This window comes from Molossus molossus, unplaced genomic scaffold, assembly GCF_014108415.1.
Source record: "Molossus molossus isolate mMolMol1 unplaced genomic scaffold, mMolMol1.p scaffold_m16_p_9, whole genome shotgun sequence".
Taxonomy (NCBI): Eukaryota; Metazoa; Chordata; class Mammalia; order Chiroptera; family Molossidae; genus Molossus; species Molossus molossus.
This window is the reverse complement of record NW_023425403.1, coordinates 39304382-39330625: the sequence shown is the minus strand read 5'-3', so window position 1 is coordinate 39330625 and position 26244 is coordinate 39304382.

Below are 26244 nucleotides of genomic sequence, written 5' to 3'. Positions count from 1 at the left end.
TAATTTCTCATTGTTTTTCAGGTATACAGTCTCTTACTCTGATTACTTTTATATATTCCCTTTTGAACACCATGTTGTTTATATAATTTTCTTATACCTTATTTTATTATAAACAAATAGCATCCCAGCCTGGCCTACACTGTTTTCCTCCTTATGAACTTCATATCTCTTATACTTTCCTTCCTACATCTTTCCGGTGCTTTTTATAATCAAGGTACATTATTTCTGTTTTATCACTTTTAGGTGTTGTATATGCCATTCTTCGTACATGACTCTTTCTTTTCACCAGTCCTCAAGGAGAGATACCATATGTCAGTCTCATTTTCTAACTACATAATTAAGTTTAGAAATATGTATTTAAAACATGTTTTTCAAAAATTCTTTTTGAATTAAAAGTGTTAATAAAGTCAATAGTTCTATATATTGTATTTTCCATCATCCTTAACTTGCGTCTCTTGTGTCAATTACTGAAAAATGGTTACCCAGTAAATTTGGAAAATGAGGTAGATCGGTTTACTCTGAGTTCTCAACAAAGCATATAAGCAATTTATGAATTATACTTATTTGACTTTAAACAGTTCCATGTATGGCCAATACTGACAGTAAAATTGTTAGTAAACAGGTGCTAATTTTCCAAGATTTGGGGATTAACATATGTGATCAGTTTTTTTACTTCAATACATGTAGTAGTAAAGTATGTGCCAAATTTAGATATTGTGTTTTGGCAGGTACATTTTATCCCACTCATCAAGTGTTAATTATTATCACTGGTTCCAGTTCTTTAGAAGGCAGCATGCTGTTTTTAAAGCATGTTTTCTTTTCAGGAAATGTATCATGAAATTTATCTTAAAAATATTTCTCAAGATTTGACACTGATTGCAGAGAATAAAAGAACACCGCAACAAATGATAAATTGTAGTTTAGCGTCTGAGTACTTTTAGCAACTATATATTAGGCTTCTCAATATGGTATTAATACTTCAGAATATTTTATGCATATGCTTTGAAAGACAGTAGGATTGTAGAAATTTTATTTTATTTATATCAAGGTTAAGAAGTCCAAAATATACTCCCAGCAAGCATAATTAGATGTTGGTTTATAAAAATGGCTTTAATATCTAAATAGAACAAAACTAAGTCAAATAAACAGAGAATGAAGATATGAATGGTTAATGAAAAGCCATATGTATTATGAGTAGTAATAAGTTAGAATGTTATGATTTTAAAATACATTTAAGTTATATACATATAGATTTGTAAACATTTTATGTTTCATATTAAAATCATGTCATTTTAAATGTCTTTGAAACAATTAGAAGCATTAGATAAAAAAATAAATAAATCCTGCCAAAGACAGAATTTTAGGTTTACGTCAAAATTAAAGAGAGAGTACAGAGATTTCTCATATACCCCTGCTCCCACTCAATCATGTTTTCGTCTCAAGTTTTCATCTTATCCTAAATCTATTCTTCCTGTGACCCTAAAACAATTACCTCCAGTAATGATTGCTGCATGCACTTCATTTACATTCCGTAGACAGGAAAGAGAGACTTCCTGTGAATCTAAGAAAACGAGAATTCTTGTTCCAGAAGCCCTCCGACTGACCTCTCCTTAACCCTCACTGTCTAAAAGAGTTGGACCTCTCTAACATCTGTCCAATCATCACTGTTTAAAAAAGAGGTTACCTTCTTTGAATTAATTTGATTGGCTTGACCTGGTTGAAATTGAATGGATATATCATCCCCAAGAAATACTTTCAAAATACAGTAGCCATATAGCTACCTTCTTAGTGACAATATTAGTAGAGTGCTCTCAGTTAAGGAAGACTATCATAGTTGGAGATACCAAATTGTTATTTTTAAAAACCAGAGATTTAAGAGATAAACCAAATAATTTATGCATAGAAGCATAACCAATGGACATAGACAACAATGCTGATGGGTGGAGGGTAGGAGGAAGGTGTCAATAGGGGAAAAAGAAGAAACATCTATAACAAAAGTTAATTAACTAAATAAAACAAACAAATAAAACCAGAGATTTAAATTCAAAAGATTCTTGTGAGATTAAAAACATCTACCCAAGCCACTGTGAGTGAGCTGGATTTTTTAGGTCTATAAACTTAAGTGCAAGCATTTGATAAAAGAAGTAGAAAGCACCTATAAAAATGATTTTTGAAGAAACTATTTGTCATTAAGTTATTGTGCTTCTCATAATCTGAACCTTTTGAAATAGCAAAGGTGTATCTATGCTATTAAAAATATTCTTTGACTGAGATAAAGAAAATCAGACAACTCTTTTGGCTTTTTGCAGAAATAATTCTTATTAACAAAGATAAATAAACTTTTAACACAAATTTGGTGGTTTTACAATAATTCTGGCTGTTTTAATATATATCACATAAAAGCAAGAGATCAAGTTTTCAGCGGTACTGGAAAATTCTGGACTGCTTTTCAAATTTTAAGTCTCCACCTTGCACTTACATTATTGACGTAGTAAAAAGATAAGAAATGTGAATTCTGAAGTGGCTAACTCTTCAGAAGCCATCTGCAGTCACACTGGGTGGTGTGCAGGCAGTTGGTATTAAAAAGTCACTTAGCTCATTAGTGGTCCAATTAGCTGATATGTAGTGCGGTACCCCGTAAGTTGTTTCAACTGTCATGTAAAATCTTAGCAAGACTCTTAACTATGGAAACTGCTAGTGAAATAAAGTAGACATGATTCTTCAAATACCAGTGACACGGTATAGAATTGCCCTTCAGGTACATAATTTGTTTGCATAGGCATCCTGATCAAAATGTGATATCTTTCCAAGGAACTATTCATATTTAGTACATTTAACTAAGAATTTCTTTTTATATTTTGGTATGTATACAGACATTTTTAAAATGAAGATAACTTTAATTTGAGGGATAAAACCCTAGGGTTCTTCAGTTAGGTTCTGAGATACATTTATCCTATATGATATTTCAAACACAATGGTGTGACAAATGAATAAATATCTGTGACTATAAAAAAAATCCTTCAACATTTGAGAAAAGTTTTAAGTCAAAATAAAATCATAACCAAAAAATAATAATTTGTGTTCATAAACTATGTTTAAACAAAAGAGTAATAAATAAATTTGAATGAAATTTAACAAACTTTTCATTGTCTGAAGCCATACCAATTGATCTTACATTAGGTGTTAAATCTCATGTAAGATTTCAGTCTACTTATATCACATAAGAAGTAAGCAAAGAAAACATCAGTAAACATACACACCTCTTTTGTCAATATGAATGAGAATATTTTAAAATAATTTGTAGTGTTATTTATTTATTTATTTATAAGGACATACTAAAAGGGACTTTATTATAATAGAATCTTTTTGAGTATGTGGAATTCAACTATTGATATTTATACCAAAGCAGTACTGGTTAGAATATTTCTATTATGAAATAATGTTTATAATGTTTTTATAATTGTGATAAATTGCACAAATATTTGCCACATTAGCCCTTTTTAAGTGTACAGTTCATTAAGTACATTTATATTAATGTGCAATTTGACTATTTTAGGTACCCCATAAAAGTGTCCTTTTGTGATTGGCTTATTTTACCTAAAATAATGTCCTCAAGTTTCATTCATGTTATTGCATCTGTTAGAATTTTGTTTTTTTTTTGAACACTAAATAATATTTCATTGTGTATATGTATCATATAATGTTTGTCCATATATTCGACAATAGACAAAAATGTGGGTTGATTCCACTTACTGGCTATTGTAATGCTGCTATGAACATGGGCACACTAATACACGGGCTCCTTATTTCTATTCTTTTTGGTATATATTCAGAAGTGGAATTGCTGACTTATATGATGAATCCATTTAAAATTTTTTTAGGAACCGCCTTACTGTTTTCCATAGAGATTGTACTTTTTTGTTTGTTTTTTGTTAATCCTCACCAGAGGATATTTTTTCACTGATTTTCAGATAGAGTGAAAGGGAGGAAGGTAAATATAGAGAGAAACATCAATGTCAGATGTCAGAGAGACACATCCATTGGTTGCCTCCCACACAACCCCAACTAGGGCCGGGTATGGAACCTACAACCCAGGTATGTGCCCTTGACCAGGAATCAAACTCATCAGCCTCCAGTCCGCAGGCTGATAACTGCTGAGCCAAACTGGCCATGGCGAGATTGCACTTTTTTTCATTTCCACAAACGGTGCTCAGATTCTAATTTCTTCACATCATCTCCAACACTTATTATTTTATTTTTGTGTTGTTTTTGATAGTAGCCATGCTAATGGGTGTGAAGTTAGCTTTTTATTTTCATATCCGTAATTTTTAGTAAGTTAAGCATCTGTTCATTTGTTCATTGGTCATTTGTATATCTTCTTTGGAGATATATAATTAAAATCTTCTGCCCATTTATCAAGTGGATCTTATAATTTTTTGATTGTTAAATTCTAGGAATTATTTATATATTGTAAATATTAAGCCCTTATCAGGTATACAGTGTGAAAATATACTATCCCTTCCCATGGGTGGCCTTTCCATTCTGTGAGTTGTGTTTTTTGATGCACAGAAACTTTTTATTTTTATGTACTTTATTTTATTTATTTTGTGTTGCCTGTTCTTTTGCTTTCATATCTATAAAATCATTGCTGCCCTGGCCGGTTTGGCTCAGCGGTTGGAGCGTCGGCCTGCGGTACAGAGAGACCCAGGTTCGGTTCCCGCTAAGGGCACGTACCTTGGTTGCAGTTTGTCCCCGGCCCTGGTTGGTCGTGCGGGTGGCAGCCACTCGATGTGTCCCTTCACGTCGATGTTTCTCTCTCTCTCTCTCTTCCTCTCTCTCCCTCCCGCTCTATCTGAACAAAAAATGGAAAAATGTCCTCGGGTGAGGATAAAAAAAAAAAAAATCATTGCTAAATTCAATTCCATGAAGCTTTTCTTCTATTTTTTTTTTTTTTCCCTAAGAGGTTTATCGTTTTAGTTCTTAGGTTTAGATCTTCATTTTGAGTCATTTTTATTTATAATGTAAGATAATTACTTATTCTTTTATATTACATGATCCAAATTTATTCTTGTGTGTGAATATATAGTTTTCCCAACAACATTTGTTGAAAGATTGTCCTTTATTCTTTGAATGATCTTGGCACTCATTGAAAATCATTTGACCATATATGTGAGGGTTTATATCTAGTCTCTCCATTCTATTCCCCTGGCCTGTGTGTTTCTCTGGAGTGCCTTTTGATCACTGTTTTGATTACTGCAGCTACATAGTAAGTTCTGAAAGCAGCAATTGTGAAATCTCCAAATTTGTTTTTTTATTTTCAACATAGTTATGGCTATTTAGGGTCCCTGGAGACTCTATGAATTTTAGAATTGATTTTTCTATTTCTGAAAAAAAAGGAATTGAATTTTGACAGGAATTTGATTGACTATGTATATTACTTTAGATAATATTGTACCTTATCAATATTATGTCTTTCTATCAATGACCATAGAATGTCTTTCAGTTTATTTATTTTTTAATTCTTTCAGCAATACTTTATAGTTTTCAGTGTACTTATCTTTCACCTCCCTGTAAATTAAATTGATTTATTAATTTTTTATGATATTGTTCACTGTTAGTTAAAGAAATGCAACTAATTTTTTGTGCTGGTATCCTGCACTTTGTTGAATAAGTTTGTTAATGCTAAGTTTTTTTGGGGAATCTTTAGGGTTTTATATATGTAATTTTATGTCATCAGTGAACAGAAATAACTTATTTTGTTCTCTGTCAATTTAGATGCAATTTATATATTTAGTTTGCCTAGGACTTCATATATTATGTTAAATAAAAATAGTAAAACCAGGTATTCTTGTCTTGTTCCTGATCTTAGAGAAAAAGCTTTCAGTCTTTCACTTTTGAGTATTATGTTAGCTGTGGGCTTTTTATAGTCTTTGTTATGTTGAGATATTTTCCTTCTATTTCTTATTTATTGAGGCCTTTTTGTCATGAAAGAGTGTTGAATTTTAGCCCTGGCCGGTTTGGCTCAGCGGTTAGAGCGTCGGCCTGCGGTCCGGAGAGACCCGGGTTCGGTTCCCGCTAAGGGCACGTACCTTGGTTGCAGTTTGTCCCCGGCCCTGGTTGGGTTGTGTGGGTGGCAACCACTCGATGTGTCGCTTTCACGTCGATGTTTCTCTCTCTCTCTCTCCCTCTCACTCTATCTGAACAAAATATTGAAAAACGTCCTCGGGTGAGGAAAAAAAAAAAAAAAAAGAAAGAGTGTTGAATTTTATTCAATGCTTTTGCTGTGTAGGTTGAGATAATTGTGTGTGTGTGTGTGTGTCCCTTCATTCTATTAATGTAATGAATCACATTGATTTATTTTAATATGTTGAACCATCTTTGCACTCCAGGAATAAATCCCACATGATTATGGCATATAATCCTCTTGATGTGCTATTAAATTCTGTTTGCTAATATTTTTGTTAATGTTTTTAAATATATGTTCATCAGAGGTTGTGGCCTCTAGTTTTAATTTCTTGCAGTTTACTTTTGTGGCTTTTGTATTAGGGCAATGTTGGCCTCATAGATTGAGTTTGGAAAGTGCTATGCTTCTCAAATTTTTGGAAGAATTTAAAGAAATTTTGTGTCAATTACTCTTAACAACATATGTTTGGTAAAATTTACTAGTGAAGCCATCTGGTCCTTAGGTTTAGAATGATCTTTAAAATGAAAAATTAAAATTAAGGAAAAACTCATGTAATAGTTACTATGTAAAAATATATCAAAATATCATTGAGTTTGTGTCTTTATAATTATTGTAATTCACTATTTTTTAAAGTGCAGTTTTCCCGTGAGTAAAATCACATAGTTCACTATAGCACTAATTTATAAAAGCTTACAACATATTTACATATATTTTTCTACATTTTCCAGAATTATATGGTCTCAATTTTGTTTCCTGTAAATATATATGCGAAAGACCTGATCCCAGTACTGGAGGATGTAACCTTACTTAAATATTGGGTCTTTACAGAGATAATAAAGTTAAAATGAGGTCATTATGGTGTGTCCTAATCCAATATGACTGATGTCCCTACAAAAAGGGGAAAACTAGACACCAGCTATTCACAGAAAGGAGATGATGTAAAGAGATATAAGGAAAATTGGGCTTTCTACAAGCCTAGGAGAAAGACTTTGATTTGATCTTTTTTTCAAAGACCTCAGAATAAACCAACCCTATAGACATCTTAATTTTTGACTTCTAACTTACGAGACAATAAATTTCTGATGTTTAAGCTACCCAGTTTGTGGTACTTTCTTAGGGCAAACTTAGAAATTTAATATACTGTATTGATAAAGTTATTATTTTCTTTCATATATAACTAATTCTTAAATCATTACACTATATAACATTTTACTTATATTGAAAATATAAATGTACTATCTAATAATATAAGTATAATTTAGATTGATGTATGCATTGTGATATATTTGTATTTAGTAACACACATACTCATAGATATATGTATTAATTTTCAAATGAACCTGCCATGTTGGAAATGTCAATTATGGATATTTAAAATTAAAGTATTTCAGCACATTTAAGATACTGACAACTTTTTATGTCATCACAGAAAAAAATAAACTACTCATTAAAGGTATTTATGATGTATTTAGACCTACATGATTTCACTTCTATTAATGTGGAAGATTAGGAAAAAGCATAAAACAATTTCACTTGCAGAGAGTACTATTGATTTTTACTTTAACTTACAATTAGTAGCCCTGAATTTTGGCTGGCAATATGTATTATTTAAATCAAACAAATGAAAGATAAACATTTTCTAGTGAACCAAGTATTCTGTTATAAGAAAATGAGAGTGAATACTATATCTAGTACTGTTTCTCAAATAACACTATAATAAATATCTATGATTCTAATCAATAGTGTCTTCAAACATAGTACAGTGATTTTGATTGTTTTTATGGTATGGTAACAATTTTTAAAACCATAATGAGAAGAAAGATATTTCTAAGTTATTTTTAAAGAGCTAATATCAAACATGTTTTCATTTGAACTTTGCACTTTTTCCTCTATTGCTTCTGAAAAGTTCAGAGCTATTTGACTTGGTTTTTATGGTACTAACCACTGAGGTGGAAATACTCCCTTAAATGAATTCTTTAGGCTATTAGTTTGGATGTGCCCCATTTATTTGTGCTCTGCTATTTTCATGTACATATATTAGAGTCTATGTAAGTAGGTTCTATTACTTTCCATCACTCTCCTACCATTCAATCTATGATTTTGTAACTAAGGAATTTCATTATATGATCAAAGAAACCTGTACCTGCAACATATTTAGAGAAACAGACTGTGTATCTAAATGTACAAAATGCATTAGTTTTGCACTATTTAAAGTATTTAGGTATCAATCAAACAAAATAATGGGGTTAACAAGCATTTGTAGATTTATGTTATGTTAAAAGACAATTATAAGTACAGCAGAAAGCTATAAGTCACTATAACATAACTCAGCTAAAGATTTCCCACTAACATTTTTATCTTGAAACTTAGAATACACATTTTGTAAGAAGATATGCTCCTCAGCTATTTTACATCCTTGAATATACTGATAATCATATGAAAAAAGAAAAAAAAAAACAGTGTGTGTTCATTCAACTATATTTAATATGATTATATAATTATATTTATAAATTAAAAAATCCATTTTATTTAGTGTTTGTCAATAACCAAAAGGTCTGAGGTTTTATCCTATTTGCAAGCTAACAAGTTAATCTGCTATAGTTTCATGTGTATTGGAGAAGGCATGAGACAGCTGCCAGGGACAAAGCATTCTATCACTCAGAGCAATAGTAGTTGCATAATACCAGTATTTTCTTGTGCCTGTACTAGAAGAAAGAAAACGTGGCCTTGGTTGTGGCTCAGTTGGTTAGACCCTTGATCCCTGGTCAGGGCACATACAAGAAATGTAAGAATCTACCAATGCTTGCATAAATGAATGGAACAACAACTGATGTTTCTCTCTCTCTCTCTCTCTCTCTCTCTCTCTCTCTCTCTCTCTCTCCCCTCTCTCTAAAAATCAATATATATGTATATACACACACATATACATATATATATTTTAAGAGAAAACTTGAGTTTAAGAAATATTAATTTTGATACTTGACAGTAAGCACGCCTTCCATTAACTCGTGTAAAAGACATTTCCGTCTCTCTTCCAAGGCTATTTCTTATACAAATATCCTTGAAAAGATGAAAAGGAACTAATTTATCTGTGTCTCTACTTAAAAGACATAAAAAAATGTGAAACCTAAAAATTATCTTCCAACAGTGTTTCATTTTGGTATTGTTTAGAAATATATAAATTTGCATAAAGGTCATAGACTTCCAAAAGAAATATTGATACTTGCTTGCTACTGTTAATGAAAGAAGTTTAGGTTGTAATAACGAACAAAAAGTATTAATTTGACTACAGAGAATTATAATCTGCAAGATGCAGACTCAGGTAGCAACCTAAATCGTTTTCGAACAGAACAAAGACAGGCAGGGTTTATAGACAAAACCACAAAGCACAATTTTTCACGCATATAAAGAATTGCTGGCTAGTTTAACAGGAATTGGTTTGTTCCAATATGCAAATGAGGGGGGTGAAAACTACAAGGAGGAGGTCAAGTCCATATGTGTTCACACAGCAGTTGTTCCTAGATGTTTATGGCTCATATTTAAACTGAGTTTAGCCACAGGTTTAGCAATGTAATAGCATCTCTGAGAACTGAGACATAAGATGTACCTAGGTTCCACTAACTCAATGGCCTCAGGACTATTTTAAGTGACTCTATTAACAACACCTACTCCATTTTATTTTCTTCATTATCATAGCATATTTAACATGTAAGGACACTCAAGACTCTCTCCATTTCTTTCACCTATGGTGAAGAAGAAAATAAGAAAAGCTCTGTCAGCAAGGCCTTTAGAAGGCCAAAATCAAATCATGTATAGGAAGTGTATTATTTTTGAGAGGAGTTTAAATTGTTCTATGACAGTTTTTCTCATCTTTATGATCTTGGCTTCATCCCTATTTCCCATTTTTAATTTTACATTCTATCACATTTATAGACAGCAGGTCTTTAAAATATTAAGGTCACAATAGGTTCTGTAAAACAATTATTAAATGGCCTGCTTAACTCAGTTTAGCCTACACTGAAGAGAAGCATAGAGTAATACTCAAGCCTCACACATTGCTAAACTTTGCTTAGCAGAGTTAGGGAATCTCTTAGAAAATAATCTATTGTGCATTTGGTTCGGATATTTTTTAAAAATATTACTCTTTGGAAATTCATGCAGATTTAGATGGCTGACCAAAAATGCATGGTTCTGCTTTTTGCTTCACTTTCAGTCAGCTACATAAATCTTATAAATTTTTCAGATCACTAAAATAATTTCCCAAACATTGTCATATTAAGATACACCAAAATAATAGTATGTGTATATTATACTATAAGATGAGTCTTTTTCTGTAACCTGAAGAGATCTCATTGGAAGTTCAGAGTATTAAGGGGATCCAATGATTTGAAATGTATGTGTTCTTTATTCATGACACTGGCAGATCTATAGAGAACCTCTGATTTGAAAATCAATTATAATGGAACTACTAATATATCTTAGAGCTATGCTGTGTATATAATAGAGAAAAAAAAGTTTAATATGTTAATATGCAATATTTAAAATATCAATAATCTTTATCCTCTTATTCACTCACTGATAATTGGAGAGAAAGTACCAAGTGACTGTGCAAAAGGCACCAACTTTCCTATCCTGTGGTCCCAAAGCCCTAAGGTAAATGTTATAAACTTAGCTACCATATGGAATTTTAAGAATGAAGGGAGAAAGTTCAATTTGTGTCATTTATCCTATGGAGAAGGATAGTGTGTAACATAAGGATGCTTGTTCTACCACTCCATCAAGAAAATTCCTACTAGAGAGAATAACTTAGTAAATGATGACACATCTACACAATAAAACAGTGTTGTCTTAGTCAGTGCAGGCTGCTGTCACAAAGTTACATAGACTGGGGGGTTTACAAACAACCGAGATTTATTTCTCACAGGTCTGGAGGCTGGGTGTCCAAGATCGGGCTACTAGAATTATCGAGTTCTGGTGAGAGCCCTCTCCCAGGTTGTAGCCTGCTAGCTTTCATCATGTTCTTACACCGTGGAAGGGGAGCTCTCCGGGGTGTTTTATAAGCACACTAATCAAATAAGTGAGGTCTCTATCTTAGATCTAATCACTTAACAACGCTTCCTAATACCATCACATTGAAAGTTAGACTTTCTACATGTGAATTTCGGGGAAAATCAGCTTTCAGTCTACAGCAAGTACGTTGACTTGAAATAACTATGGGGTTAAGGGGATCAGATGGATGTTAAGAGTTGGTAGCTGAGAAATAAGACAAAGTAGAGACTATGGACCTGGAAAATAACAAGCTTCCATAGAATAAAAAGGAAAAGACAATGGATATCTTAGAAAGTAGAAATGAATTAGAAGAGAATAAATGAGAGGAGGAGAATGAGAAATCACTAATTAAAAGAGCATAAATAAAATGGTAAGTATAAATATAAATAGATTGACCATCATGAAGGATGGAAATATATATATTCCATATGTTCAAAATGAATTCAAGCAATAGGTTAACATAGTAATGTAAGTTTCATTAAACCTTCATGTGTGACAGGCAATTCTTTTTTTAAACTTATTAGGAGTGTAGAAAATATAAAGCAAAACATAGGCACATCATTTTATAATGCTAGTGAGGTCCTGGAACTATTTTGGGATAATGCAAGGAAAAAAATAATTGTTATTATACAAATTACATTCTGTGAGGGTAAAAATGTTAAATAGAAAGTAGAATTAAATACAACAGAAGTATAACAAAACTATAAATTTAGAAAATATGCATATCTACTCCAAAATAAATCTTGAGTAAATGAAGAAATCATAATTTAAAATTTTAAATATTTAATTTAAACACAATTAAAAGTCCTTTATAATAAAACTTGTAGCACAGCTATAGCAGTTACAGAATAAACAAAACAAAAGGAAACATACATATGAGCAAAAAATGTCAAACAAAAGTGAGGAATAGTATCAATAGTCAAAAAGACAAAACTGGATAGTGCAAAACCATTAAATAAATTAAATTTGAAGACAGAACCCCCCACCTCCCCTCACATACAGATTCTGGTACTTACAGTAAATGTATTACATCCAGCGACTTTATTGACACATTTTAATAAATATTCAAATAGTAAGTAATTTCTCCATTCAAACACACTAGGATAATATAATGAAAAAACAAGTTAAATAAAATTACTTTAAAATGCTATTATAAAAATAAAGCTTGTCAGGGACAACGGAAGAAAATAAAGTAAAACAGAAAAGTCTGACTGATGGAAATAGTTGCAATATTTGTGTATATAATGTATCCATTCAAGTTCTATAGTATACAAAAAATAAAGTATGAATACATAGGATTTAGTAAAATAATACAAAGATATTTCAACATTTTTTAATGTAAGTTAAATATAGAATTAAAACTCTACGTCACTATAATTATCAAATTAGATATTGAAGAAGAATTCTAATAATACTTATGCTGATTCTTGGTAATAATAACATGAAATAAAAAGGAACATCTCAATTTTTAAAATGAAGTTTGTTTCAAAAAAACTAGATAAAACATCTTACTTAACAATAAATTTTAAAATTGTCTATTAAACCAAAAAGTCCAAAGATTCTTGCTATCAATTTTACTAGCTTGAACATGAAACCAGATTCCTTCTCCAGTGTCAGGCATTAGAAAAGTCTGGTGATGCTACAGAGAAGGAAAGTCTTTGGAGAGTGAATTGGCAATATTAACTAACCTTGAAAATATTTATATATATTTGCAATTTTGCTTTTAGGTTCATTTTCTAAGGGAACTCTCAAATATTTATTCCAGTAGATGTGTGATACCCTTTGTAGAAGTAAATGTCAAAAAAACAGTATTTGTCCACTAATATTGGAAAATATTAATTATAATACATCATAGAGTAGAATTCTATATTGCATCTAAACAATAGAATAGAACCATATCATATGTTTTACTATTGACCTTAAAGCAAAATTTGAGTTAAAGAAAGAAATGAATTGGCAGGGTATGTACCTGTGAAACACGTATGCCAAGTTGATGCACGCATACACAAAGACCATGCATGATTGATCAATGCATATACAGTGCGAGTATAGAGACAGAACTGTGTGTTCCTTTGTGGACTGCTGCCAGGGCTCCAGGAGGCACGATTAGTGAGCAGCTGTGCTTCTCCTGGGTTCCCCTGTTTCAGGCGGAGAAGTTGGAATCCTGCAGTTTCCTCCCCTTGCCTGTCCTCAAGAGCCCGCAGGTAAGCGCTGTTTTCACAGATGAGGTTCCTCACCTAGTCTGGAACCAGTCAGCTGAGGATTCCCACTCCTGCTGGGCTAAATATAAGAATGTATTTCTGTCTTGCTCTGACACTGAATTTAACCTGAGCCCAGAGAGTTTTCCCTTCTGGTCTGTAGGTAATGCTAATAATTAATTTGACTGACTCGCCATAGCCCATCCAATACACTACTCTAAAATGTTAAAAATTATCTAGATGTGCTAATGTTAGAGGAGAAGATCTGGACATCTGTAATGACTGTTTAAAGAAAAGTTCTTTAAGACTCATTTAAAAAAAATGTTTTTATTTATTTACTTATTTATTTTTATTTATTATTTATTTATTTATTTTTATCCTCACCTGAGGATATTTTCCATTTTTTGTTCAGGTAGAATGGGGGGGGAGAGAGAAGAAGAGAAAGAGAGAGAGAAACATCCACGTGAAAGGAACACATCGAGTGGCTGCCACCCTCACGACCCAACCAGGAACAGGGACAAGCTGCAACTGAGGTATGCGCCCTTAGAGGAAACCGAACCTGGGTCTCTCTGGACCGCAGGCCAGCGCTCTAACGGCTGAGCCAAACCAGCCAAGGCTAGACTTATTTTTTTTAAGTGAGGAAAACCATTTATATTTATGCTCAAATGATGAGATTCACACACTGAGTAAAATAAGCAACTGTAAAATAAACCAAATAAAGTTAATTTCGATTATTGTGTTGATTTCAAAGGCATTCCATTTTTACAGAAACATACATTTTCAGGAAGGAAAGAAAAGCTAAAGATCATCTGTGCTAGTTTTTCTCCCATGCTTTGACATTCCCCAAAGTTGTTACTCTTGATCTGTTTAATAACTCAGTGATAAGTATCTAACCATCCTCACCCTGGAGGTGACCTTCTGAAGCTATCTATTTCAAGGTGGCAGTTCTAATTATTGTAAAGCTCTTATGACATTACACACACATCTGTTTTCTAATAATTCTACTCTTCAGAGCCCTGGGTAAAATATCTAAATCCCAATTGTCATGGAAGCCTTTTAAATATTTCAAAAATTATGTGTGTCTGAAATCTTATCCTTTTTAAAGAGAATCTACTCTGCTAGAACTTCTATAAGAAGGCTTCCTTTCCCCTCTCTCCCCAAACAGCTACTGCTTGGAAGAAATCCAGTTTAACAATGTCTTGTTAAATCATGACTCTCCGAACTGTGTACAACACTTCAATTGAAATCTGAGAACCAGACGGAAGATAATCTATTTCTATTTCTCTCTCTCTCTCTCTCTGAAACACAAACACCCACACACACAAAATGTACTTTGCTTGTGTTTTGCTTCTGTTTTTGTGAGAAACACAGAAAAATATCTTCTACATGGCTATTAGGCTTTAAAAATTGCCGTTGTTTTTTTAAAAAAAGTTTTTGTTGTTTTCACAATCAGATCATGATGGTGAGCTCTTAAATTGTACTGTGTATAAACTGTTTTCAAACCACAATCCACATTATTTCCACCAGTAAATGTGTAGTTTTTAAACTATATGTTTTACTAAATTTTAGGTTTTTGAAAAAATTTTTTCAATTTGTCATAGTTAATATATTATTTATTCTCTCTGGGTTTGTGCCATTTACCAGTTTAGACAATGTCATCCTATTTTAATTTTTAGAAATGTGGAGGTTAAGAAGAGAGTTTCAGTAAACTGATCACTCTTTCTTGCATTCTTAGACTTTAACAATAGTGATCATGAAGTAATACTTATTGTAGAGTAAATCTTTTGGTAGTCTAGTCCATTCATTACTAACCTTTCATTTCAATAAGTGCTCAACTGGCTATGAACTTATGTGATTTATTAATTACTCCCAAATTTTTCAACCATGTACAATAATACTCTTATCAATAATTATTTAACAATGACAATGCATTTTAATCGATTCCCTCTTGTCCATCCTCTCTCTGTTTCTACCCATCCCATTCCCTTTTGCCAGATGAACTTTCCTAAAACTTGCTTCTGATGAAAATATTTACTGAGAAACTCTGTTTGGCATAAAAGCCTCAATAGTAATTGTTCCTGAGACATCAGGCATTTTTATCTTATCTCTTATCACTGCCTTCAAAACTGATGAAATCTGAGCTTAAAGTTTTTAACTATTTTTCCACTGCTGCAGCTGAATTCAACGTAAACCACAGATCCCTTGACACAAGCTCCGTGGCTTTCCCTTGGTGTACGAAAGCATAGCTCAGTAGCTCTGATGACTTCCATTGGAACAGCTTAGTGATAAGCACTTTACAAATAAGGAAAGTTGTGCTAATACAGGTTATGTAATACCCATCTAATACTTAGATTAGAAAGTGGTCAAGTCAGGATTTAAACCTAGGTCTCCTTTGTTTTATTTTTTATTTAGAGAGGAAGGGCGAGAAAGACAGAAACACAGATGTGAGAGAATAACACCTATTGGCTGCCTCCTGCACGCTTCACATTGGGGATGGAGCTTGAAACCCAGGCATGTGCCCTGACCGGGAATCAAACCAGGACCTCTCAGTCCATGGCACGACGCTCAATCCACCGGGCCACACCGGCCAGGCCCAGGTCTCACTTATTTTAATTACTGCGTTTATATTTGCTCTAGTGTCCTCTAGCTTCCCACAGTAATTTGTCATTACTTGTACCTCATCCCTTTCCTTTAAGTGATACGTATGTATCCAACCCAATTATAATCATTTTTTAGACAGTTCATGAAAAACTTAGCTCCTACCTCTATTTTCTTTGTTTCTATTTCCTCCTATTTCTATACTCAATGCCATCCTTCCTCTCCCTGTCACCTGTCTCATAGCCCTTTTTCCTTGAATTATTTTTTTTATTCTTTAATCAAACCTAATAATATCATGAATTAAATACTGGGTAGTTTCAAAGAGATAATACCTGTTTTACTATCAATTTTAATTTCTATTGATCATACCATTAGATGTTTTTTTAGTTTTTGAAATTGTGGCTTTCACCTACTACTTAATAATTTAGCAATAATTTTGAGATGGTAGATTCTCGGTTACAAGCCAGAAATCATTTTTGTGAATACTGTTTTGTGAGGGTTTTGATGTGCCTCTGAAACTTCCCTCAGGTGTAATCATTGACTTTTAATCATTTCTGTTTCCCAAAATACCTCATCAACTATTTTTTAAATAAAAAATAAAGGACTTTAGAAATGTTAAAATTATGTATTTAGTACTGCATTGGTAACCATCTACTGCAGTAGTCTGAGATAAAATATTCATCCAGATATTTTTCAATATTTCTGTTTTTGTCATAAAATGAATTAATTATTCCAGTTTTTTAAGAGAATGCTCCTGTATGTTTTAAATTTGCATATCTTATTAAAATGAGTACCAATTCAGCATGCAGTTTTTAATTTACGATATGTTAGGAAAGGATATTAAGATACATTATATAAATAAGGATGATTGCTAGAGTTAATTCCCATAATCTTAGGTTCCTAATATTAGTTTAAATTATTTTGTTTAATTGAGTGAAATGCTTATAAATAACATCTGCCTTGCAATATTCTGGTGCAATAAAATAATTTACTAGGTAAATATGTAGAATATTTAAAATTCATAGTTACAGTTTGATCAGAAAGGAAAACATGGATCAAAAATAAGAAAATTATGATATTGGTACCATTCTGAATCACATTTCACTGAAATCACTTAATTATAGTCATACATTTAAGTTATTTAGTCACTTTTGATATTTACTGGTTTATCATTTCTTTATTTTAATGTTTCTAATTAATTTTAAAAATATAAATTCAGAAATGTTTATAATAATAAATATTACTAAAACAATTTTGTATTACTAACAAATTTACTTCAGAAATTATCTCAAGCCACCTAAAAACTTCAGGGACAGTTATACATTAATAAGATACAGCACAGAAAAAGTAAATATAATAAGCCTTCTTATATAGTTAAAATTGTTTCTTTGTTGAGATGTGACAGCTATACAAGAACTGTATAATTCGGATATGTGATTATACCAAACTTCCTTAAAAATTTTTTTTCTTTATTGATTTTTTTAAAGAGGGAGAGAGAGAGAAAAACATCTATGAAAGAGAATATGGATAGATTGCCTCCCGCATGCCCCTCATTGGGGATCGGGCCCCACATGTGCCCTGACCTGGAATCGAACTGGCGACCTCTTGGTGCATGGGTTGATGTACAACCACTGAGCCACATCATCTGGGCATACCATATTTCTTGAATGTAAGATTACAATACAATAAGTCTCTTTTACCTCAAACTTAATCACTGCTGTTTCTTTTGCATGTTGAATATATATCTTTATTCATAGATTTAAATTAATAAAACATGTATCTTTTTATTCTTTGTTTCTTGTCTTTTGCCAGTTTGTTCATGACTTATATTACTAGAAAACTGTATTCAGAGTCATCCAGATTAATTGTTTTTCTTATAATTTAATTTGCTTAATTATTTCTCTACTGATATTTTATACTAGATTTATTAATAATTAATTACTTATGTTTGTACATAATAATTATATTTTGATGATTTTACAATATTACAATAAAGTAATTTCCTAACAATAAAATTTCCAACATATAATTAGTTTAAGGTTACTTTAAATTTTGATTTTTATTGCCAGAAGTTTGGAAATACTGTATAATTGTTAATAAGAGACTTGAGAGATTTTACCCACAACCCTGCAAAAATAGGTAGTGTAGTTATTTTGATCAAGTTCTTTAAATAGATTATATAAACCAATCACATTTTATGTTATAAAGATTTTTACCTTTATTTTGAATGTATTATTGATCTCTTTATAAAACAAATATATTAGCTTTTGTCAGTCTGAATATAGTTAAGCATTTATTATCAGATTATAGTTTTAGTCTTGTCTTTTTGGTATCCTAGACACAATTCCAGTTTATGTGTGTGTGTGTGTATGTGTGTATTTATGTGTGTAGGCTTCCCCATACAAACAAACAATTCTACAATTTAACAGCAGGGTGTCCTATAACTTAACTCAATTCTTACACTATGTACCAGCAGATAGCATCAGATTCTACTTGAAAAGGGCTTAGTTCCACAAGACTGCCCCTTACTTAAGACACCGATTGAAAGTCCAGGATGTTACCTGTACACTCACCAACAGGCTATGAATCAGGGATCACCATGATGCCTTCCTTGGGTTAGATGAATTTGCTAATAAAGGCTTACAAGACTCAAGAAACCTATTTATTCATATATTACTGGTTAACTACAAAGCATATTAAAGAATATGAATTAACAGTCAGGTGAAGAGACACACAGGGTGAAGTCCTGAACAAAGGAGCTTCTTCTGTCTTCCTAGAGCTTAGGGTCTGGCACAGTGGCATGTGGAAGCATTTTGGTTCCCGGACCTACAAGCTCACTGAAGCCCCCTCCTTAGAGATATTATGGAGGTTTCATCACCTACACATGAGAGATTAACTCACTGGCCATTGGTGGTTGCTTTAACCTCTAGCCCTTCCCCATCCCTGGAAATTGTGGTGTGGGACTGAAAGTTGTGCTTTGTTCCCCTGGCAACCAACGCCATCTTTAGGTGCTTTCCAAAAGTCACCTTCATTAACGTACTCCTGATTGTAGTATAAAAGGATTTGTTATGAATAATAAGACACCCATTTCACCTGTATAGCTCTGAGGCATTTTCAGAAACTAAAGAAAAAAGAAAATATTATGACAAAAGTTTGATAACTTAGGGCTTAGCATAAGCAACTCCATTTTTAGTTCAGTGTCTTGATTTTAACAATTATTAATCACAGAACATTAAGAGATAAATTAGCAACAACAACAAAGTGCTATTCAACAAAATATTTCTAAAATACTTTTAAGCACTTTAGACTTACTAATCACCTATGCAGGAGTTCTGTATCAGATAGAGCACTAAAAGCACTAATATGTTAATGATTTTAAAAACTTCTTCATTATCCTGGATTAATAAGCCAGTGCCCTTTAATAGACAATGCTCTTTTAAATGTTCTTTTGTTGGACATTTTTAGAATTATATATCAACAAATATTTTGACTTCACAGGAAGTTTACCATTTCCACCATTTTTGCCTATTTTGGGGTCATTTATGACTTAGCATTTCTTTTCCTTTATGTTCTGAAATAATGTATTAGAGAATCCCCTTTTTTATCAGGATCACCATTTCATTACTTTTTTTTACATAATTCTTTTTTAATTAAAAATGTTGGGGTAACATTGGTTAATAAGATTATATAAGTTTTAAGGGTACATTTCTAAGATACATGATCTGTATGTTACAACAAAATAAAAAGGCAACCAACTGAATAGGAGAAAATATTTGCAAACAAAAGCTCCAACATGGGGTTATATCCAAGATATATTTCTTACTATTTTGCAAATTGTTGAGATTGATAGTGTTAGCTGGATGGTCCTCAGAAGCTACTTATTTTACAATTTTATGCATAAGGTTTAATATACTCATGATTTTTAAATTTCTTGAGCATTTCCAAACTTGATTTGATACATATCTTTTTTAACATATCCTTTCTTTACTGCCTTCTACTTTAGAACTTTGAAGACGTTCAATCCTTTCGCAGTGTCTATATAGTGACCAATGGCATTCTACAGGGATTGAGATACTCAATCCACAGCAACTGTGGTTCTCGCCTTCTCTGTCTCTCTTAAAAATTATGTTTCAGTAAAGCAGTAAATTTTGCCAGAACCAAGACTGTTATACTTGACTTTTATAGTTCAACCAAGGAAATAATTGTATGCACAATTGTGCAGATATGCATGATTAAGCTTATGGATTTTATACATTTACTTAGATACATTTTTTGCTTAAAGCTTTTTCTCTTAAGATAGGCTGTTAAAAAGCTTTTTAGACACCCCTAATTACTTTTTCATTTTTTTACACATTGTTCAGCATACCTTTATTGTAAAGAGGCATCAAGTTAAACTCTGCCACAAAAGCAACAGAAGAATTTCCATCTGGGAAAATTGTTGATAAAATGTAGTAACCTCAGAGGGAAGGGGGTGGGGGTTGGGAAGAGATAAACCAAAGAACTTACATGCATATATGAACAACCAGTGGACACAGACATTAGCGTGGGGAAGGCAGGAGGGGGGGGTGGGAGTGCGAAGGAGTAAATCAACGGGGGGAACATCTGTAATACTTGCAACAATAAAGATAAAAATAAATAAATAAAATGCTAGATCCACAGAGAGAAAACAAAAAATGTAGTAAAATAACCAGGAAGTAGGGTAAGGGTGGGGATGAAACAAAAGTATTTAAAGTGTGACTAATTTTTATTTTTATGCACTTCACGTGCATAAATAGATGGGTCCCCTGTTTACGTTCTTTATCCGTTGGATTAGGACAGTGTTTCTCAACCTCAGCGCCATTGACAGTTGGACCAGAAAATTCTTTGTTGGAGGAAGGGTGGTATCCCAGTTGTGGAAATCAAACATGTCACAAAATTGTCCCCTGTTGAGAACTACTGGATTAACAGATCATTATCCTGAAATACTGAGAAACCACAGACCCAGGCCAAATATCATAAAGTCTTGTGCCATTTTATTTATAGACGAGTGTGGGTGTAAGTAGTGTCAGCCACATTCAAGCTGTTAAGCTACACCTGAAGTTAGGTGTAGACCTGCACTGTCTGACACCATGTATTCTGTGCAGAAACACGTCTCTGTGAGAGCATTGCACACAATCTCACCTGTACCCCTGAGCATCACTCCTCTGCCTTCTGTGTCGTCTTCTCTAATAGCAATAAAAGCGTCCTTTCTGTTGTTGAATGCACTAATTTAAAGAATTTCTTTGGAAAGGTATATGGAAAGTAAGTATTAAACCAAATAAACATAAGCCTGTCTGTGAAGGGATCTTCCAATTCTGCTTTAGGAAATCTCAGGCTAAGGCATTGCTCATGTGATAATACTCTACCCACTTAGCCAGTTTACAAGAGTCACCCTTAATAATTTCCACTCTTCTTTGTTCTAAGACTGTTTTGACTTCACTTTTTTTCCGGCTCTGCCACTTTCTCATTTTTTTCCTTTGCTACAATTTTCTTTTAAATTGAGTTTATTAAGATTCATTGGTTTGGTTAATAAAATTATATAGGTGTCAGGTGAACAATTCTGTAATACATAATCTGTATATTGTAGTGTGTGTTCAGCAACCTAACTCAAGTCTCCTTCCATTATCATTTATCCCCCGTTTACCTTCTCCTATTTTCCTCACCAATTTTTCCTTCTGGTAATCACCAAACTCTTGTCTATGTACACGAGGCTTTGTTTTTTGTTTGTTTGTTTTCCCTTAATCCCTCCACTTTTTGCACCCAGCCCACAAACCCTCTTCCCTCTGACAGCTGTTGGTCTGTTCTTGGTATCTATGAGTCTGTTTGTATTTTGTTAGTTTATTTTGTTCATTAAATTTCACATTTATCTGGCTGGCTTACTTCACTTAGCATCGTACTCTCCAGAACAATCCATGCTGTCACAAAAGGTAATATTTCCTTCTTTCTTACAGCCAAGTAGTATTCGATTATAAATGTACACTGCTTTTTCATCCACTCATCTATTGATGGACACTTGTGCTACTTCTACATCTTGGCTGTTGTAAATAATGCTGCAATAAACATGAGAGAACATGTATTCTTTCAAATTAGTGTTTGGGGTTTCTTTATATATATTCCCAGGAGTGGAATCACTGGGTTATAGGCAGTTCCACTTTTAATTAAAAAAAATTTTTTTTTAGATAACTTCATACTGCTTTCCACCATGGCTGTACCAATATGCATTCCCACCAACAGTACATGAGGGTTTCTTTTCTTCACATTCTCGTCAGCACTTGTTGTTTGTTGATGTATTGATGGTAGCCATTCTGACAAGTATAAGGTGATATCTCACTATGATTTTAACTTGCATTTCTATGATGATTAGTGACATTGAGCATCTTTTCATATGTCTCCTGGCCATCTGTATTTCCTCTTTGGAGAAGTGTCATTCAGGTCCTTTGCTCATTTTTTAACTAGATTGTTTGTTATTTTAGTGTTGAGTTGTATGAGTTCTTTATAAATCTTGGATATTAACCCCTTATCAGATGTATCATTGGCAAATATGTTCTCACACTCAGTGCATTGTCCTTTCATTTTATGGAGGGTTTCCTTTGCTGTGCAAAAAATTATTAGCTTAATGTAGCCTTATTTGTTTATTGTTTCTTTTGTCCTCTTTTCCCAAGGAAATATATCAGAAAAATATTGTAAAATAGATATTCTTGATTTTCTGCCTACGATCTTTATGATTTTCAGCTCAACATTTAAGTCTTCAATCCTTTTGGAGTCCATTCTTGTGTATAGTGTAAGAAGGTGGTCTAGTTTTATTTTATTTTATTTTTTGCATGTATCTGTTCAATTGTCCTAACACTATTTATTGAATAGACTGTGTTTACTGCACTGTATGTTTTTGCCTCTTTTGTTAAATATTAATGTACCAAAAAGGTCTGTGTTTATTTCTGGGCTCTGTACTCTGTTTAATTGATATGTATGTATATATTTATGCCAGTACCATACTGTTTTGATTTCTATGAACTTATACTATAGTTTGATATCAGATTGCATGATTTCTTCAACTTTGTTCTTCTTTCTCAAGATTGCTGTGGCTATTCAGTCTTTTGTAGTTACATATTAAATTTTAGAATGTAGTTCTAGTTCTGTTAAGTACATAATTGGTATTTTGATAGGAATTGCGTTAAATCTATAGATTGCTTAGGGTAATGTTGACATTTTAATGACATTAAATCTTCCTATCTATGAACATGGTATAAGCTCCTAATTATTTGCATCTTCAACTTCTTTTTTCAGTGTCTTATAATTTTCTGAGTACAGATATTTTATGTACGTGGATACATTTATTTCTAGGTATTTTATTTTGTTTGATGCAGTTGTAAATGTGATTGTTTTCTTAGTTTCCATTTCTGAAATATCACTATTGGTGTAGAGAAATGCAACTGATTTCTGAATATTTATTTTGTATCCTGCACTTTACTAAATTCATTGATCCATTTAGTAGTTTTTTATCTTGTTTTTTGGTAAAATCTCTAGGGTTCTTTATATACAGTATAATGTTATCTACAAATAATGAGAGTTTTACTTCTTCCTTTCCAATTTGGTTGCTTTTTACTTTTCTTTTTTGTCTGTTGGCTGTAGCTAGGATTTACAGTATTAAGTTGAATAAGAATGGTGAAAGTGGACATTCCTGCCTTGTTCTCAATCTTAAAAGAAATGCTTTTAGTTTTTGCCTATTGACTAAGATGTTGGTTTTGGATTTGTCATATATAAACTTTTTTAGATTTAAGTATGTTCTCTCTGTTCCCACTTTATTGTTAAGTATATTCCCACTTTATTGAGAGTTTTTATCAAAAATGGTTTGTTTTTTTTTATCACAAATGAATTTTTTCAAATGCTTTTTCTGCATCTATTGATATGATAGTTTTAACTGTCACTGTTACACAAAAATGAAATATGAATGTTGGGTTTATTCTCACAGAATATCTCAAAAGATATTCCTGTCTTTCTAGGTTTTCTTCAGATCAGGAGTGACCAATGTTGCTTATGCATAACTCAGGCTTGTAAGTGAGCCTTCGGGTGCCTGAGATACAACATTTTTAAAGACTTAGGATGTCACATAATAAGTTAAGATTGACAAAATTCAATGCACATTTATTTCAGAGAACTTCAATGCTAAAATGTCAACTTTAAATTAAGCATATAAGCTAGAGCCAGGATGAGCTTGGTAATTTATCTTGTTTTTTTTAACCTTCTTTAAAAAAAATATTTTAAAGATAGTTTGTAAGTATAGTTAGCAAGTGTTTCATTCTCTGTGCACCTAGAAACTATGCTATTAGCAGTCCAAATAAAAAAAGTCATCTACTGTCTTGTTATTCTAATTTCCAAAAAAATAAAAATTAAGAAGTAACTGTTTTACCAATATATAAATCATTAAAAGAGCCTTTTTATTGTTCTTAATTACTGGCAAGGATTTTATTCAGAATAAGCCATTAATTAACTGTTTTCCTAGTGACTTTACATAGGTAAAAACATATACAATCTCATAAACATGTTCATGTATTTATATATCATCATTTCTTCTGGGATAATGCAATAGCATTATTCAATTTTTCATAACATTTCTTCATTCTATTGTACATCCACAGAAAGCTCTTTCATATAATTTTGTGATGTATATACATATGTATATACAAAAATATACATATTGAAAAATTATGTGTATTAATACATATGCAAAATAATTTGAGTATATGCAAAATAATTTGAGTACATCAAAAAGAAAAACAATCTTCTTTAAATAATATTGATTTTTCTCTATTTTTTAAATTAATGAGTGTCCAAAATACTGTTTCCCAGTACAAAACATTTTTATTATACACTGTGATAGAATATTCATCTTTGAAAGAAAACTCCCCATGCCATTAATATATCTAGGGTCCATGAAGGCTGGGAGAGTCTCACTTGGGCTAAAAGACATCATACTCAGATAGAATTCATTAACGTTGCCATTTATATGTAAACATTTATTTGTCTTAAATCAAGCTTAGATGTCACATATGATATGTGGTTGTTCTGATCATAGATACATTTTACACTTTCTTGCAGTTTTATTTATGTTTGACACTTTAAACTTTATGAAGAATCAAAATAACTCTCCCAATTTCATTTAGGTCGTTTGAAAATTAGTTTCTTTGCCACTGTGGGATTGAAGTTACTTTTTTCTTTTGCTGTGAGCTGAGATCACTCTCAGTTTCTAAAGGGCATCCCTCTCTACTCCACCGCGGTTCACAGCATGGATGTCAGCTTCGTCCAGGCCAGCTGGAGAGTCTATCTGATTTCTACTTTTTCCTCCAGCCAGATAAAATACTCCGATTTTAAAGGACTTATGTAATTTGATGAGGCCAACTCAGATAATCTTCCTATCTTGAGACCAACTGTGCCCTAGAACATAACCTAATCGTGGAGTAAAATTCATCATCTTCACAGATTTGAGGATTATGTACATAGACACCAGGAGGACAGAAATCTTGAGGCACATCTTCATATGCTGCCAATAGTAATAGCAGAAAGATCATGTAGATATCTCTAAAATTTGCAACATTTTCGAACATATTTGAAAAGATATGCCTGACTATACAACTGAAAATTGAAAATGTGAGTGTTGATAGGTATAGAAAATGTGAGGATCTTACCACTTGTTCTTCAGTTTCCTATTTCATTCTGTGTCACCTTTGTAATAAGAAAGCCAATGCCAGACCTTTTATCAAAGTATTGATTGTACTTATTTCAATAATGGGTGCTCATTTGTGCCATAAACTATTGTTGTGCTGCCTGGATCTTTCAGATTAAATCAATCTTTATCAATTAAAAGCTTTCTTGATGTCATCTTTTACTAAGAGCAGGCAGCCTTTGGAACTCTGCGAGGCACACAAATTCTGGAACCTATTATATGTCTTTTCTTCTTACAGGCTCGCCAGTTCTTTCAGGAGCCCATCATTGTCTTGTAACATTTGCTCAGTATATCCAGTAACAGCCAATACACACTATTAACCTTATTTTCCCCAAGATCTTTCCTTATAGTTTGAAGTTCATTGGGATTTTGATTAACACATCAAGATAACATAAAGAGCAAAATAATTAAATATTTTCTCTCAAATAATACAATAAATATATTTCTTATTTTGTATACCAGTTTCTTTTTTATGT